At 44.4% G+C, this 6,437-nt stretch overlaps 1 non-coding gene across 1 annotated transcript; it reads right to left on the bottom strand.

The window, feature by feature from the left end:
• Positions 1–1,110: 1,110 nt before the first annotated feature.
• Positions 1,111–1,214, bottom strand: LOC118760704 (U6 spliceosomal RNA). The gene has a single exon (XR_004996936.2). It is a non-coding gene; the product is annotated as a U6 spliceosomal RNA (small nuclear RNA).
• Positions 1,215–6,437: the final 5,223 nt, after the last annotated feature.

Below are 6,437 nucleotides of genomic sequence, written 5' to 3'. Positions count from 1 at the left end.
CTGAAGTCACCCAGTCTACTGCATTCATTATGAAAACTGCTAACGATTCTTAAATGCTTATTCCCAGGTCAGATACTTCCTTCAAACTCATATCATGTTCTGACATCCCCACTTGAATATTTGTTAGATGCCCCAACCTTCATCAGAACTGATAAGGGTACCCGACCCCTAACTTTTATTCTACGTAAGAGTCGTTAATGATAATAGTTTCACTTCATCACATGAAAAAATTTGGCATGATCTTTTGGTCCTTATTCTGCCATGTACTGCGTTAGATCAGCCAGCAATGCCACAGGCTCTCACGCTTCGTGATATGCAGAACCTGAATGTGTGGTAACATGTTCTTCCTTGCTACTGTGAGGAACTTCTACCACCTGTCACCTGGATTATCCTACATAACCCATCAGTCTGTTCTCAGTGCTACCACCAGCAGAATCATGACAAGATGACATGTCAAATTGTGCAAATCCTGCTTTCAGATTTCCCCTGTGTCTTCGCATCTCATTTAGATCAAAAGTCAAAGATCTGACCACAGCCTTGAAGTCCACTCCATCCATCAACTCTGATTTCAAGCACTGGCCATGCTTGCTCAGTCTGCTGTAGGGAGCCTATCTACGTGGAGCTCAGCCCTCCAGGTTTGTCTCTATTCCAGGTCTTTACCTGTCATTTCCCTTTAGTAACCTGATACCTTCCTGAAGTTAGAGCCTGACTGAAGGGGAAGCACTAGCTCCCCAACAGTTCCTCCCTTAGCTTTTCCCCCTCAGCACTTACACTTTCCACGCTTCTCTGTTTTACTTATTATGCTATTTAACGCAATGTTTCCCCGTTGAGTCTAAACTCCTTCAAGATAGGCATTATTTCCACTATGTTTCATTTCCTGCCTCATTTGCAGTCCTCAGTATAAAGTCTTACACATCTTAGATTGTCACCACACTTGCTGAGTGACAAGTGAGATGAGAACGGAACGTGGAAGTGAAATTCCTTGTTTCTGCCCCTATACACTAAAAATAATTGAGATATAGTCAAGTGTAAAAATGGCACTGCATGTTCGTGATACTGTTCAAACCACACCATCTCCTAGACACAGGCAGGGTATTTCTGAAGAAATTCTATGATTTTTTTTTTTTAAATATGGAAAGTGTCATCCTTGCGCAGGGGCCATGCTAATCTCAGTATCGTTCCAATTTTAGTATATGTGCTGCCGAAGCAAGCACTCTATTGGGTTTTAAAAGAGATGTTCTAGTCTTCAGATAACATTCAGAAAACTATGCATAATGGGAGTTATCCTGACCTCTCAACTTCTGTTTTTAATATTCAGCAATATAGACTTGATATAGCTCTCCATTATCCATAGCTACATATAGCACTACTCCAAAATCTAACCCCTATCATCCAAATATCAGTAGACAAGCATTTGCTCTGGCTCAGCCTAACATAAATAACCTCCTTTCCAGCTTTCAAAAACAATTTAATTTTCCTGGCAGCTCCCCCATGAGGCTTCAAAAACAGCTAACTCATGTTTCCTAATGACATCTGCAGGCCCAGGACGAAAAAAAAGCAGGGCAGGGCCTCTGTAGATCACAGCCTGGACACCCTGCTGCTGTGTGTTGTTGGTCCACACAAATCGCAAGGTCAGCTCGGATCAGACAGACTTCTTCTCTGGATCCTGGATGGGAAGAGCAGCAGCCACAGCAAGGGGTCACGATGATGTCAGAAGCCTCAGCATTACATCATAGGAATGGGAGGGACTTGGGATCATCTTTGTCATCTTCAACAATATACCACTTGTCCTAGACAATATATGTTGTCTCTATTTGTTCAGGGTTCCTATCATGTCAGAAAACCCGTAAGTCCCATCAGGCTTAAGGCATTCAACATGAGGCTGACAGTTCCTGCACCGGAGTTTGGGTATGAAAGAAGCAGCAATTAAGTGTATTCCATTTGTATTCATAGACTGGGAACCCAAAATGCAAGTTCTCAACTCTCCACATGCATGCTGGTGAACTGGAGAGTGAAAAACAGTAAGTCATTCCCATCTGGAATGGGAGGAAGAGAGACTCAAGGCTACTATTAACACACAGAAACTCTGGAAACTAAATAGGAAATATTCCACTCCTTGGGATGGCTCCTTGGTCTACTGGCTTTTTTTTTTTTTACTATAATTTTAGTATTGTTTACATTATTGGAAAGATGCATGCCCATATGAACCTCTGATTAGGGTAGGAAGGTTCAGGTATGGAGAAAGTGGGTTGGGCATATTTTATCTTTTTTTTTTTTCTTCTGTGTCTGCTGTCAGACTATATCAGTATCCAGAGTAGGGGATAGTCCTTTTATGACGCCTTGGAAACCCCAAGGTGGGGGAAGAATGTTAACAGGATTTTACTTCAGTGGTCTTGATATCTCTGCCATGTTGATTGGTTGGACCACACATCCTGTGACTTTCCCATGGCCAGGATATGAGTCTAAAGGTCCAGACAGGGAGGGTCAGGTGATGTCTGTCACCTGCACCAACCAACACACATCCTGGTGGATGCATCTTGTCAGTCCCACCTCAGCCCCATATTGTACATGAACTGATGGTTGTTGCGGAACAGCCTAGCCAGCCCACCATAGACCTGGTCCTCACTCATACAAGCAGGTACTGCAGTCTAGTTAGGGTGACTCCCAGTAACCCTCACGAGGCCATAAAAAGTCCACATTCCATCCAGCTTTGTACACACCCATAGGTGCTGTGACTAAGCTCAGCCTGACCCACATATGTGTCAACAGATGCCACCTTGTGCAGCCTGGTCCTTGTGCAGTGCTAGCTGGCTTAGACCAACTCACTCAGCTCTAGCTAGTCTCAGCCAGTGGATGCAGAGCAGCCTTCATATGAACTGGCAGGTTGTGTTCCAACAACAGACTACCCAGCACCCTGTCCTGGCTCTCAATCATGTCAGAATGTGCTGTGGACTGACCCTGCCTAGCCTGCCTCCAGGCCCAGCTCACACATATGACAATGGATGCTGCAGCTCAGCCTGATCTAACTTGCTCCCATCCCCAGTTCTTACGCTCAATAGCGGAAGCTGTGCCTAGCAGGGAATTTCCCCCAAATTCCTCTTTTGAGCCACTCCCTTCCCAGATCCCAAATTTACTGTTGTATATTTCTACCATGTCTGACATGGCCAATCCATAGTCCTGGCACTTGGGTACTGAGTGCCTAGCCCAACTGGTCCATACCCGCTCCAGCTCTCATGGATGAGTGCAGCAACCCAACCCAGACTGGTCCATCCCCAAACCAGGCTCTGTTGTGATCCTGCTGGTGCCATTCTGGCTTTAAAGAGCACCAGCAGGTGTTAGAAAACAGCAAAGTTTGGCCCACTCCCAGACCCAGCTTACACACATTCCGATGGGTGCTGCAGCTTTGCCCAGCCTGAACCACCCACAGCTCCTGCTCCTACACTTACCAGTGGGGAGCTGCAGCCCAGCAGGGGAGTCCCGAGAGATCACCTACCAGGCCTCATGTGTGCTGATGGGTGCTTCAACCCAGCCTGACGTGCTCCACCCACAGTCTCAGCCCAGCCCAGCTGAGCATGGTTCGCATCCTGTCCTGGCTCTCTCACACGCCAGCGTATGCCTAAGCTTGGCCTAGCCTGGCCCCAGATCCAGTCCATACAAACACTGATGCAGGCTATAACCTTGGTTGGCCTGGCCTGCCCTCAGCCCTGGCTCTTGTGCTCCCAGAGTAAGTTGCGAACTGCTAGGGAAATTTCCCAAGTTCCCCGTTTATTCTCTACCAGGGCTGTTCCCAATCCTGGATCCTACATGTGTCAGTGGAGGCAATGGTCCTGCTTATTGTGATCTGCCCTCAGTCCTGACACTTTCTTGTGCCAGCAGGTCCTGCAGCCTGGCTCCACACAGCCTTCTCCTATCCCCTACCCTTACAAATTTCAGGTGGGGTTCCTGTCAGGTGAGTTCCCTGTTCCAAACTGGCTCAGTCTATCACTGCTCCCAACTCTCTGCGTAAACCAGTGGGTGCTACAGTTTCACAGAAGCGAGTTCACAAGTCCCCTATAGAATCTGCTCCCAGATTTAGGTTCTCTTGTATTCTGATGGGTGCTGTCGCCTTGGCGGATTTGACTCACCCTCTGTTTTTTATACTCTTGGGAAAGTATTGTGGTCTAGCACAACCAGGCGTGTCCCCTAACCCAAGATTTTGTGATTATCAATGGGCAATGGGACTCCCAAATGGGTGAATGCCTTGGCCCAGACATGTCATCTGTTTCTCCCCTCTGAACCATTCCATATCAGCTCCCTCACCTACATGTAAATGCAGTGATACCGTCTGAGGAAGACCCCAGGAGTCATCTCTTTGCTGTCTCCTCTGTTCTCCCCAGGCAATCTGTAACCCCTCACCTGCACGCTAGAGTGGCATATTCTGGCATGGGGTTCCCTGCCTTGCCCACTTTTCTTAAATAAATAAATAAATAAATGAATAAATAAATAAATAAATAAATAATAAATAGGCAACTATGCTGGCACCATGGCATAGTTAACACAGTTTGACATTAACCAGGCCCAGAGTGCCCCCAGCTGTTAGCTGCTTTTCTCCCCACAGTATAACACTCTCCTACACCCTGTAATCTGCTGTTGTCCTCAATTCTCTTTTTCAGCGCTGGGATTCTTGACTTATTTTTTAATGGTAATCCATGTTTACTGCTCTGACATTTCCACAGTGAACTTCAGACTCATGGAAACTTGAGTGTCCTGGAACTTCTTATCATTGTTAAGTGTTTCTGATGTTTGAGTTCAAGCAATCTGGGCCTCATCCAATACATTCATCATAGTTTTTTCTAAATATTTTTTGTGTCTTACAGGGGTTGAATTCATGCCCTCAAGTTCACATCCATAACTGTTTTTGAAGACTATATCTGAAGTCATTCCAGGACACTCTCTTTCAACTTCCCAGAGGCCCTTTGACTGAGCTTCACAGCTCTCATTATCATGGACATAATACTGTTCGTGTCCGCATTTCATAAATTGTCTCCAAACTGGTAGCCTCACCTGACAACCTGCCAGAAGTGTACTATGTGGGCCTCGCTGTAAATCATAAGTCAACATATTTCAGGAAAGAGGATGGATTCTATTAGGCATGCCAAGGTGATGTTGATGCATGCGAAAGTGAAAGATGCTGTTATATACCGATTACATCCTTTGGTTTTAGATCCACACACTGAATTTGATGGATTATTAAAGACTATTTCTTGTAATGAGAATTGTTTGCAATCCAGAGAAATGGGATGAAAAGAAATTGCATTTTCCCACTCAGTAAGTCTTGGATGTACCAGTTTTTCTCTAAACTATTCCCACAAGTTGGAAAGTTCCTTTTTTGTTTGTCCCCTTTGGGCAGTAACAAGTCACAGGCAACTAGAATAGTCCCTTAAGCTTTCCATAGTTCTTCCTAAAGATCTCCTTAGGTACAGTCACATAGTTTACTAGACACCTATTCTATCATCCAAGTTACCTAAAAACATAATTCTTCTCCGGTTAAGTAATGCGCATTAACCCACTTTTAGACTTCAATAACAATTTGTTCATGTTTTTTCTTCTTTAATTCTTCAGTTTATGGTTGAGACTTTAGTTCAGTTCCTCCCTATGTCTCCAAGGCTTTGAGATCAGAAGCAAAATCCACATGATTTCAGTTTTTGCTACAGCAGCATCCTGCTTTTAAGCACAAAATCTTGGGTTTGCCAACCATCCCAAAACAAATGTGTTGCTGCTGCTTTTGAATAATCACCGTTTTCCTTCCAAACTTCAAGTTGCTGATTTGGATGGACAGGTGTGCCTCACATGTTTGGTGTCAGCACTCACCTTTTCCGGAGCTGGATCCCAGCTAAGAACTTAACCTCCCATCTGTGAGTCGCCTCTCTCGTGTTTCGCATAGTTTTTCCTTAATGCCAGGTTATGCTTCCCTACATGACAGTATGAATTCAAAAGGGCAAAGAATAGCTTTTAGCCATCATCTCTATTGTACTCCCTTGACCAAGCAAGCTACTAACCCAAGTTAATTTAAAAAGGGTAATGAAACAAACCATGCTTTGCTTGGAAGAACAGAAATATCACACTGCAATGGAGCCTTCATATAAGGACCTGAGAATCACTGGATATATTTTGCAATGTGCTACACTCTGCTTGGGAAAAGGAACAATACATGGTCAAATCAAGTTTGGGTTAATGAAGCCCTCTTCCATATGACCTAGAAACTTTACTGAAGTAAACCTCTAAGAAGTCTCTGAACTAGAAAAGCTGCTAATTGATTTATCATAGACATTATATATTTATGGCACGTAATTATGGACCAATATGTCACAGCATCATCGGAAGCAATGGGTGAAAAAGTGATGATGAAAATGACTTCAGGATGATTTCTGACGGTCTTAAGGTTTTCCTGTCAATTA

Source organism: Ochotona princeps, chromosome 8, assembly GCF_030435755.1.
Source record: "Ochotona princeps isolate mOchPri1 chromosome 8, mOchPri1.hap1, whole genome shotgun sequence".
In the NCBI taxonomy this organism is placed as follows: Eukaryota; Metazoa; Chordata; class Mammalia; order Lagomorpha; family Ochotonidae; genus Ochotona; species Ochotona princeps.
The sequence above is the reverse complement of the archived record's forward strand: the minus strand, read 5'-3'. Positions and strand labels throughout refer to the sequence as shown.